The sequence below is a fragment of the Chiloscyllium punctatum genome, chromosome 15, assembly GCF_047496795.1.
Source record: "Chiloscyllium punctatum isolate Juve2018m chromosome 15, sChiPun1.3, whole genome shotgun sequence".
In the NCBI taxonomy this organism is placed as follows: Eukaryota; Metazoa; Chordata; class Chondrichthyes; order Orectolobiformes; family Hemiscylliidae; genus Chiloscyllium; species Chiloscyllium punctatum.
The window spans coordinates 79272128-79284246 of NC_092753.1; the positions used below are offsets into that span (position 1 = coordinate 79272128).

Below are 12119 nucleotides of genomic sequence, written 5' to 3' on the forward strand. Positions count from 1 at the left end.
AGCACGAGGGGATATTGCTTTAAATTGCAGGGTGATATAGTAGGGGCATGGAATGCCATGCCTGCAACAGTAGTAGACTCGCCAACTTTAAGGGCATTTAAATGTTCATTGGATAAATATCTGGATTAAAATGGAACAGGCTTCAGATTGGTTCTACAGGTCGGTGCAACATCAAGGGCTGAAGGGCCTGTACTGTGCTGTAATATTCTATGTTCTATACATACTGTGGCTACAAGAGTGGTCAGATGCTAAGAGGTCCATGTGTTTCCACAATGCCAATCCACCACCTTCAGGGCACAGATCAGGAGTGCAGAGGAATGCTTTTCACTTGCCTGGATGAGTACAGCTCCAAAAACACCCAAAACACTTGACATCATCCAGGACAAAGCAGCCCATGATATTGGTTCTCATTCCACCACCTTCAACATTCACTCCCAACCACTGGGTGGCACGGTGGCACATTGGTTAGCACTGCTGCCTCACAGCGCCAGAGACCCGGGTTCAATTCCCGCCTCAGGTGACTGACTGTGTAGAGTTTGCACATTCTCCCAGTGTCTGTGTGAGTTTCCTCCCACAGTCCAAAGATGTGCAGGTCAGGTGAATTGGCTATGCTAAATATGCAAACTTCCAAACCCATGACTTCTGCAATCTGGAAGACCATGACCTGCAAATTCCCCTCCAAGTTACACACCACCCTGACTTAGAACTATATGGCAGTTCCCTCACTGTCGCTGGGTGAATTGGAACTCTTAACAACAGTGTGGGTATTCCAAGGATTGCAGTGGTTCGGAAAGTCAATTCACCAGAACCTTGTCCAGAGCAATTAGGGATTGGAAATAAGGGAAATAGCCATTGACACCCATATTTCCCTGAATTAACTTTTAAAAACCCAGTACTGGATTAGCCCCTTCTCTGACTAATTCAATTAACTTTTAATCCTATCCCCTACCCCTACCCCACTAACATCTGCCTCCTTTTGACTTTCTAATGTGGCCATTCTGTTGAAGCACATGCAAAGTGTTTGTTGGGTAAGTTGCTGGCTTCTGCTGTGGGTGTGTCAATGATGTAACACAGTGACATACAGCAACAAGTCCACACCCTTGACTGTTCAGGTTTCCTCAATGTGACAACTAATCTCTAAAAACCAATGGACGCCATAACAGCTAGCAGCCTGCAAGTAATCACAAAGTGAATGATTAAGAAGGTGAGCTAAGAACCATCAGATGCATCCTGTGTGTCTACCTGGGAAGCATGCATGTCCCTGCATCAAAAGTGACCCAGTGGAAACATGGAAGTCATAAAAAAAACTTCAAAGTCAAGTAGTTATGTATTAAAGAGCCAATATGATGTGTGACAGTTGGATCAGGAGGAGGCAAGATGATGTGGTGAGATTGATGGTTTACCAATGCCAACTTGAGTGAATGAAGGATGGAGGAGGATAACGTCCACAAAACATGTAGGGATGGTATGGTGAAGACAGAATTTTATAAAGACCTGATCAAGCAGGTGGAAAGCTAACTCTCTGACTTTCATGCCGTGAATTGACACCATCTAGTTTCTCAGAGTAGGGGAAGAGAATTGTAAAGTGGCATATAAGAGAAACAAATTGCACTAATAATGAAATGCACTTGCCGAGAAAAAAGATACTCCCTACTTAATAGCTGGATTCTGAAACTGTTGTTTAAACATGAAGGGGAAAATTGCGAACTTTTTCACAAAGTCAAGAGTCTGATTTTCTCATTCTCGCCTCATTTTCCCACTTTTCTTGTATTGCCTATGCCACTCGAGTGGAAAATTCATCCTACAATTTTTGTTAAAAACCTAACCTTTTTTCCATGTTCTCCAAAGTTCCTTTGTTATCTTTGTTCTGTGTTGTCATATTTTTACTCAGTTGGTGTTCAAGGAATTGTGATCTGTAGCTTACCAATTCACACTGTCATTAAACATTTTTTCTCTCTCTAATGAGATTTAACTGCAGCCTAGATTCTATCATGTACAAAGACTCTTTTGTTTGGATTAAACAATGCAGCATATAAAACAATGTAAGGTTTGAATTGCAAAAGCAATTTTAACCTAATCCACCCTTTGGGGTGGGTTTGGCTGTAATATTAGTTTTACATTTCACCTGAGTTCAATCTACTTCCAAATAAACAGCGACTAATATTGGGTGGGGATTAAAACAGATGTTCCACCCAATCTTGTGGGTTAAAGTTATCCCCATCCCACCCCCACTCAGGAAGAAACTTCTAGATGAGTTATTTTCTTTTCCATTCTGACTTTCTCCTCACCTTTTGAGATTGGTTCCAAAGTTGCTAGCCTTCCTCAGTAGAATGTGATTATTCCTATCCTCCTTTTATGCACAACAATGGACACTCTAGCCACCAACACGGGAATGAAAGCTGGGTCTGTTGTCTCATCATCCACAGCCCACACACATGCAGATTCTAGCTAATCAGACTAATTACATTCTCAAGCCTGAGGCATGATACCCATTGCCATGCCACTTGTAGGCACCACAAGTTAAGATTAACTAATTCAACACAGACAGTCCTTGGATAAATTATGTTATCAAAAGCATTGAAAGCATTCTTAAAACATTTTTTTGGCTTTCCGGTCTGACTGAAAATACTGTAACCTTTTATTCGAAAGAAGGCACTGCTGATAGTGTGGAATGTTGGAGGAGTGGTGAAATTACCCCCTAATTCAGAACAGCAGTTGGGAAAATGTTATGTTTTAATATGTTGGATTAGAAGGACATTTTGTTGAGGAAGGTAGGAGGTAATTATAAAGGCCTTCACTGTCTATGTTTGCATATTTGAGAAAATATTTTGATTAATACTTAAGATCATTGTAACACTCTTTGAACAGTCACAGCATTGAAAAAAGGCTTGTATTTAGTAAGGGGCTGTTGGGGCTGGGGGAAAGGGAGTAATTTTAATCTTGGGCTCCAGTATGGCAGCTACCAGATAGTGTATTACAAGCCTATATTCCATCCCATTAACACACTGTATTTCAGGTCAACCAAATCAGTGTTTTCAAATGAGTGTACATGTTGTCTCTCAAACAAGAGAAATTCAGCTCCCTCAGCGACATATAAGCAACTCAGGTGAGTGAAAGAATATAAGAGTTTGGAGCCAGAGTAATCGCCAGTCAGAAACGTGCCTAACTCAGCCTTGTATATATTCAATTACTGCAGGATTCAAGCCCAGGTACCCAGATCGTTACCTGGGTCTGTGGATTAATAATCCAGTGATAAACCACCAAGCCGCTGCCTTGCTCTTGTAGTCCAAGAGAACAATATATGATCAGAGTGAAATCCTTCCCACAACTGACGGTCACTCCAGCATTGCAATGTCCTGACTTACTGATCAACTGCGAGAGGCATCATGCCGTTAAATGTTGCCAGAAGAAGGAAACCCACTTTCCAACAGCTAATCACATGTAACCACTGTCTGAGGTTGTTTGCCAGGAGATGGCAGTGCTCTGTAATGGCAGTGGCATAGATCAACACAGTGGATTACAATAAGAAAAATAACAACTTAATTCATTCAGCAAGTGTGCCAAAGAGTGAGACACCTCCCTATTTTAATGTAATGTGATAAAAATGCATGGCATGCAGTTATCTCATTGCCACGTTCTTGTACAGTTTAGATTTGCCAGAAACTCTCCATTAAACTTCACAGCCACCCCTTATCTTTCACTCACATTCTCAATTCCTATTCGCTCTCTCTAATCCTTTGTTCCTACTTGCATGGTTCATACATAAGAAAGACTTGCCCAAAGGAAGCCAGCTAATGTATAGACCTCAGTTGGCAGCTTTCTTACAACTGAATCAGAAAGTTATGGGGTTCGATGCTTAAGCTGTTAGGGCTAAATCCGGGCTAGGACTCCAGTGAAGGACTGTGGGGGGCGTTGCATTGTCTGAGATTTTGTATTTCATAATGGACGTATCCACCTGGATGTATAATAGTCATTAACACTATTTTGAATAACAGCAGAAGATTTCTTTGTACCCTGACAAATATTTATACATCAACCAATGTCACACCGTCAGGCCGTCTGATCATTCCAAACAGAAACAGATTATTTAGCATGTTTGCACCATTCAATGAGATTATGGTCATTCACATTGTTGTATGCGGTATTTCATTATGTGCTTCTGCACTTGTTGTGTTTCTTAAATAACAACTATTGACTGTACTGAAAAAATTAGGAAGTGATGGAGGCTGGTACAATTGCAACGTATAAGAAGCATTTGGGTGGGTATATGAATAGGAAGGGTTTGGAGGGATATGGGCTGGGTGCTGGCAGATGGGACGAGATTGGGTTGGGATATCTGATCGGCATGGACGGGTTGGATCGAAGGGTCTGTTTCAATGCTGTACATCTCTATGACTCTATGACTGTTAAGCTTTTTGAAATATCCTGAAGTCATGAATGGCACAATAGAAATGCACGTCTTTTTAATCCCTGCACACTGTCCTCAAATTGGTAATCTCTTTATGTTCATCTGAAAAGAGAAGAATGTGCGCAACGAATGGGAGAGAAAATACTCACAGGTCAATTCTTCAACTTTTAGTCTTGTGCCATTTGGAAATCATGAGGAAACAGCTGAAAGGACCAGGTCGTGCTCAGGCTTTATACTGCACTCTTCCTGCCATATTTTTTCCAGCCTATTCAAATCCAGCCAATGGTCAAGGCAAACCTGCAAGATAAAGTGACACCACAACAGCTGCCATGGCAACAGCATTTGTTTCTTCTCTCTTTTCTCTTTTTTAGATAAGTTCCACAAAGCTGAGTCAATGTGAAGCACTGGCGGCCACGTCTGTGTCAAGGTTGTCTATTCTGTTCAGGTGTATGTTACATAACACGACTCCTAGCTTGGCCATCTCCACCCTCCTTTTAATCCAGAGCTTCCAAACTATCTCCCCAACCCAAACATACTCTCACCATTAGCCCAGTCCTTCAGGCATGCTGCTTTCCCACACTAACAATATAAATTGAGTCCGATTTTAACATTACAGAAGAGTTTGAGTCAAAACCTCACCTTTAAATTTGTTATCCATTTGGCTTCATCTTGACATAAGATAGTTTTTCTTTTCTCCTATTTGCTTTAGTTTTACAGCTAAAAATAGAATGAAAACACAGCAGTTCTAATTGTCATTTTTCTCCCAGCTGGTAGTAACAGTACCCCGAAAATTAATTTAATTAAATAGAGGTTTTGCAATCCTGACTTGTCCCAACAAGTACCAGAGACATAAATCCATATCGGGAAAATTTGGGAGATAGTTTGAAAGAGGTGGATGAGTCATTTAGGCATGAGGAAACTTAGGTGGTAAGCAGTTTGAATGCAGAAGCATCAAATTGTTGCTAGAAGGATCATTTCAAAGTTTATCCTCAGCTGGTGAGGAGAGGGAGCTGGACATCAGAGTCCCGTTTTTGGATAAAAGATGTTTCTCAGGATCAGAGATTACTATAATCACTGGAAATGGCACAAAGCAAATTGAGGCCAGTGTGGAGAGACCATGGAGAGTGTGGCTATGCTGAGGACATCTATAAATAGGTACAAGGCTTCATTCACATGTTTCCCCAGGTTTATGTGACCACTTACCACCTACCTGTGAAAGATTCTTCGGATTGTAGTAAGTCTATGAGCAGAAGCCTGCAATGACATGAGAGAATCCCTGAGACCAGTTTTGCACTCTTGACAAAGGTTCCAATGTAATAAATGGCCTCCTCTACATTGGACAGGTCTGATGGCTGTCAGGGATGTGGTGGAAATAGTGACTTAACCATGTCATCGTTGTCAGTGACTAAAATGGGATGTTTCCAGTGGGCATTGGATGATGTTTCTGTCTCTCAAGATAACATCTGCTCACCAATTTAATAACAACCTATATTGATATAACACCTTTAATAGAATAAAACATCCAAAGCTCAGCACAAATGATTGTTTCTTTATTCATTCGTGAGATGTGGGTGTTGCTGGCTGGCCAGCATTTATTGCCATCCCTGGTTTCTCTAGAGAAGGTGGTGGTGAGCTGCCACTTGAAATAAAGCAGTCCCCATGTGCTGTAAGTTGACCCAAATACCATTATGGAGGAAATTCCAAGATTTTGAGCCAGCGACAGTGAAGGAACAGCAATATATTTCCAAGTCAGGATAGAGAGTGGGTTGGAGAGGGACTTGCAGATGATGACATTCCCATGTATCATCTGCTCTTGTCCTTCTAGGTGGTAGAGGTTGTGTTTATAAAATAAAGTATAACACAAAGCAACATAAAGGTCAGATAACAAAAAAAACTTAGATCTTAAGGAGTATCTTAAAGGAAGAAAGTGATGTAAAGAGGCAGATAGGTTTAGGGAGGGAATTCCAGAGCTCGGGACTTAGGTAACTAAAGGCAGGGCCACCAATAACAGAACATTTAAAACCAGGGAAGTACAAGGGGCCAGAATTAGAGGAGCACAGGTATCTCCAGAGGGTTGTGGACCTGGAGGAGATTACAGAGGTAGGGAGTAACATAGCCATGGAAGGACTTTAAAATAAGGATAAAAGCTTCCAAGATACTGCTTGATTTGTGTCAATGTGGGTATTTGGGTATTTGGGAAATAGGACTTGAAGTGAGTTAAAATGCGCAGCAAAGTTTGGATGCCGTTAAGTGTGCAGAGGTTACAATGTGTATGAGCAGCCAGGAAAGCTTTGAAATAGTCACTCTCAAAGTAACGAAGGCATGAGCGAACGTTTCAGCAACAGATTGGGACAGCGTGATGTCAGGTGATGGTATAGATTGAAAATGAATATTCAACATAACAGCATGAATTTGAGTTTGGAAACTTATCTTGAATCAAATGTGAGACAGCAAGAGTGGAACAGACCAGGGATTAATATCAGACAGTTCTGCCATATCCTGCTGATCTAGATAACCCTGCATCACCAATGGATGAGTGAGGTTAGGCAAGTGTCTAAAGAGACTGTGAACTATCTCATATAGCCATTACCTCACCAGTTCTTATAACCAGAAGATCATGAGGAAGAACCTCCAGATTTGATTGTCAGGAACAATCTTCTTTGGCCTATGCTAATTTCTCTTTGCCCTGTAAAGTTACAAACAAGCAGCAAATTACAATATTGTGTGTTTTCATAGCAGGAATATAGAGCATTGACTGACTTGTTATATTGAATGTATAATTCACCATGCCTTGGCTGTACTCTATTAAACATACATTGATAACTTATTTTCAATATTTAACAGGCTAAGCAACTGTCATAGACATGACATGAATCATATTTACAGAGAGTAACATTAGGACAGCAGTGCCATCACGGTTATATCACTGGACTAATAATCCAGATGCCCAGGTTAACATTCTTGGATCATAGGTTTGAATTCCACCATGGCAGATGATCCAAGTTGAATTTAGTAAAATGCTTGTCTAATGGTGATCATATAACTAGTGTCAATTGTCCCATCTGGTTTACTAATGTCCTTTAGAGAAGGAAATCGGCTCTCCTTACCAGGTCTGGCCAACACATGACTGCAGAATCACAGCAATGTAGTTAACTTATACCATCCTCTGAGCAATAAGGTATGGGTAATAAATTCTGCCCTAGCCTGCAAAACCCTTATCCTAGAAAAGTCTTCATTTTCCTTTTGCAATAAGTAGTGAATGGACTAAGATTGCCTTAAAGAAAATACTTCAAGGCTGCTCCTGAGTTACATGCCACATTTAACACCAGATACAGTCATAGAATCATGTGTTCATAGTGATCTTTACAAGTAGAGTCGCAAGTTGATAGGATAGTGAAGAAGGCATTTGCTATGCTTTCCTTTATTGGTCAGAGCATTGAGCATAGAGCTTGGAAGGTCATGTTGTGACTGTACATGACGTTGATTAGGCCAATTTTGGAATATTGCTTGCAATTCTGGTCTCCTTCCTATTGGAAGGATGTTGTGAAAATTGAAATGGTTCAGAAAAGATTAACAAGGATGTTGCCAGGGTTGGAGGATTTGAGCTATGGGGAGAGGCTGAATAGGCTGGGGCTGTTTTCCCTGGAGCGTCGGAGGCTGACCTTATAGAAGTTTATAAAATCATAAAGGGCATGGATAGTGTAAATAGACAAGGTCTTTTCCCTGGGGTGGAGGGGTCCAGATCTAGAGGGCACAGGTTTAGGGTGAGAGGAGAAAGAGATAAAAGAGACCTAAGGGGCAACTTTGTCATGCAGAGGGTGGTGCATGTATGGAATGATGTGCTAGAGGAAGTGGTGGAGGCTGGTACAATTACAGCATTTAAAAGGTATTTGGATGGGTATATGAATAGGAAGGGATTGGAAGGATTTGGGCCACATACTGGCAAATGGGACTAGATTAGGTTGAGATATCAGGTCAGCATGGATGAGTTGGACTGAAGGATCTGTTTCCGTGCTGTGCATCTCTATGACTCTAAGTTATACAAAGTGAAAACAGACCCTTTGGTCCAACTTGTCCATGCTCAACAGATATCCCAAATTAATCTAGTCCCATTTGCCACCATTTGGCCCATATCCCCTTAAACCCTTCCTATTCACATATCCGTCCAAATGCCTTTTAAATGTTGTAATTGTACCAGCCTGCACCACCTCCTCTGGCAGCTCATTCCATACATGCACCACCCTCTGTGTGAAAATGTTGTCTCTTAGGTTCCTATGAAATCTTTCCCCTCTCACCTTAAAGCTATGTCCTGTAATTTTGGACTCCTTTCCCTGGGGAAAAGACCTTGGATATGCCTCTCACGATTTTATAAACCTCTATAAGGTCACCCCTCAGCCTCTGAAACTCCTGGGAAAAAGATCCCAGCCTATTCAGCCTATCCTTATAACTCAAAGCCTCTCGTCCTGGCAACATCTTGGTAAATCTTTTATGAACATTTTCAAGTTTCACAACATCTTTCCTGTAGCAGGAGACCAGAATTCAACACAGTACTCCAAAAGTCATCAATGGTCATGAATGAAATGTGCACTGAGTGATTGGAAGTTGTTCTGGATCAGCATGGCACCATAGAGTCATAGAGGTGTAGAGCACAGAAACAGACCCTTTGGCCCAACTAGTCCATGCCGACTAGATACCACTAAAATGTGAGGGTGCTATTGAAGAACATGTATACAGACAATGATACCCTGCACTTTGAGAAATCCTACCATCTCAGTACAATACTCTTTCTCAATGTTGTAAGTTGTCCACTGGGAAACTATTGAGAGATCTTTGCTCTAGAAAACAACATATTGGTCCTTTTTCCGATATACTTCATGTATAAATTTTGGACTGTAGAAAATGATTGATATTGGCTATTTGGTTTCAGTGGTGGCTTGAGATGAGCTGAAGTAAAAGAAATCGGAGCTGAGGTGATGTTGGAAATCTCATATCTGTTTCATGAGCTGGTTATAGGTTAGCTTACATCACACACAAAGTTATCATGTCTTTTTATCAGTGAATCATATTTTCCACATTCTGTGCATTGTTCCTTAGGTAAGACAAGTTCCACCAGTATTTATAACTGCAGTTATTAAATAAATGATACTCCATTTATGAATTCAGCTGACTCACAGTTAATAAGCCCATTCCTCCAGTTCTCTTCCTCCAAATAGCACATAGGAACTATTTTCTGGATTAGTGGTGCTGGAAGAGCACAGCAGTTCAGGCAGCATCCAAGTAGCTTCGAAATCGACGTTTCGGGCAAAAGCCCTTCATCAGGAATAAAGGCAGTGAGCCTGAAGCGTGGAGAGATAAGCTAGAGGAGGGTGGGGGTGGGGAGAAAGTAGCATAGAGTAGTTGCAGTGGCCTGAAGCGTGGAGAGATAAACTGCAACTACTCTATGCTACTTTCTCCCCACCCCCATCCTCCTCTAGCTTATCTCTCCACGCTTCAGGCTCACTGCCTTTATTCCTGATGAAGGGCTTTTGCCCGAAACGTCGATTTCAAAGCTCCTTGGATGCTGCCTGAACTGCTGTGCTCTTCCAGCACCACTAATCCAGAATCTGGTTTCCAGCATCTGCAGTCATTGTTTTTACCTACATAGGAACTATTGTCCAAGGTCCATCTGGTAGTTGCATGATAGGTTGATAAAGGATAAACTGGCAAATCATAGTAATCAATCACTCACTGTTAGTTTACAGCAGTTATCTTACAACACAATGGTGCCAAAAAAGGTTCCAATGGATCCTAAATCAAGTATTTCACACTCCATCAGAAGAAAGAGGGATTCCCATAGGCTCGCTATTGTCCTAAGGATTTTTTTCATTTGTTCATAGGATGTGGGTGTCACTATCTAGGCCAACAATTCTTACCCACCCCTAATTCCCCAGAAGGCAGTTCAGAATCAACCACATTGTTGTGGAGCTGGAGTCACATGTAGACCACACCAGGTTTGGAAGGCAGAATTCCTTCCCTAAAGGACATTAGTGAATGAGATGGCTTTTTTATAACAATCGACAGTGGTTACATGGCTGCCAATAGATTAGCACTTTATTGCAGATTGTATTGAATTCAAATTTCACCTTCTGCCATGGTGGGATTTGAACCCACATCCTCAGCACATTAGCTTGGGCTTTGGATTACTAGCCCAATAACGTTATTACTCCCTATCGTCTCTCTCAGAAGAAAAATGCATCAAACATTGTGCCGTGAATAACACTCCAGAAGAAGAGCAAAAATAAAGTACACCTTGTCCCTCAGTGGGAAAACGCTGGGGTTTTCTCTTCAGCCACTAGGAGCTAGCAAGACCACCTCACATTGCTGTGGACTGGAGTCACATTTAGGGTAAGGACAGCAAGTTTCCTCTCTAAAGGATGGTGACGTAGAGGTGCCAGTGTTGGACTAGGTGGACAGGGTCAGAAGTCATACGACACCAGCTTACAGTCCAACAGGTTTGTTTGAAATCCCAAGCTTTCATATCACTGCTCCTTCATCAGGTGACTTCACCTGATGAAGGATCAGCCTTCTGAAAGCTTGTGATTTCAAACAAACCTGTTGGACTATAACCTAGTGTCAGGAGACTCCTAAAGGATGTCAGTCAGTTTCACGTTCAATTCTACTGAGGCAGAATTTTTATTTTCAAACTTTCCAATTGAATTAAAATTCTCAAACTATCAAAGTAGAAATTTAATTCATGTTTATCTGAGTTGTTAGGTCTTGTCTGATCTGTACTCCACCCTCCATATTTAATTCCTGACATCCAAATTGTATAAATTTCGTGCTTATTCTAGCATGACACTCAAACTTATACTGACAGAGTGCTAAGCCTACAAATGAGACACTAAACTAAAGCCCTGACCACCCGCTCAATGGATTTTAAAAAGTCCTCTGGTCCAATTTTGAATAATGACAAGGGCTTAATTATTCTCCTGGCCAACACGTATGCCTCAACCAATCATTTGTTACTTTCACTGTCAGATTGCTGTTCATGAAAATTTACAGTACAGTGATTGACTGCAGACATTACCATAGTGACAACATTTCAAGAAAAAAGTACTTGAATTGTTAATGAAAAGAAACAAATTTCATGAACATTTTTATATGGTCAGACGTAAAGATGGATACATCCTTTTATTTAGTCTCAGAGTCCCACACTTGTTTCATAACATTGAACTCTAAGATTTGTAGGATGTAGGATGTTTTGTTAGAGAAAATATCGTTCACTCCGCAAGACGCAATCCAGGATAAGGAAGGATAGAAAGGGAGGCAAAAGAGGAGGGGAGTGGCATTTTTGATAAGGGATAGCATTACAGCTGTGCTAAGGAAGGCTGGTAGGTAAAGGGAATGCTGGATGACTAAAGAAATTGAGGGTTTGGTTAAGAAAAAGAAGGAAGCATAGGTCAGGTACAGACAGGATAGATTGAGTGAATCCTTAGAAGAGTATAAAGACAGTAGGAGTATACTTAAGAGGAAAATCAGGACGGCAAAACTGAGACATGAGATAGCTTTGGCAAATAGAATTAAGGAGAATCCAAAGGGGTTTTACAAATACATTAAGGGCAAAAGGGTAATTAGGGAGAGAATGGGGCCCCTCAAAGATCAGCAAGGCGGCCTTTGTGTAAAGCCACAGAAAATGGGGGAGATACTAAATGAATATTTTGCACCAGTATTT

The 12119-nt window shown here is 41.2% G+C and overlaps 1 protein-coding gene across 10 annotated transcripts in view; it reads right to left on the reverse strand.

The window, feature by feature from the left end:
• The window catches only part of LOC140486433 (potassium voltage-gated channel subfamily E member 2-like), an 82989-nt gene that overhangs the window by 43790 nt on the left and 27080 nt on the right, over nucleotides 1-12119 (reverse strand). For 4 of the 10 annotated variants that reach the window (XM_072585559.1, XM_072585557.1, XM_072585560.1 and 1 more), the window contains exons 2-5: nucleotides 6999-7094; nucleotides 5619-5662; nucleotides 5048-5125; nucleotides 4558-4705 (exon numbers count right to left, since the gene is read on the reverse strand). The gene's annotated coding sequence lies outside the window, so the exon portion shown is untranslated. Of the gene's footprint in view, nucleotides 1-4557; nucleotides 4706-5047; nucleotides 5126-5618; nucleotides 5663-6998; nucleotides 7095-9580; nucleotides 9644-12119 lie in introns of those variants that run through there. The other 6 variants (XM_072585565.1, XM_072585562.1, XM_072585558.1 and 3 more) reach the window with 5 other exon arrangements.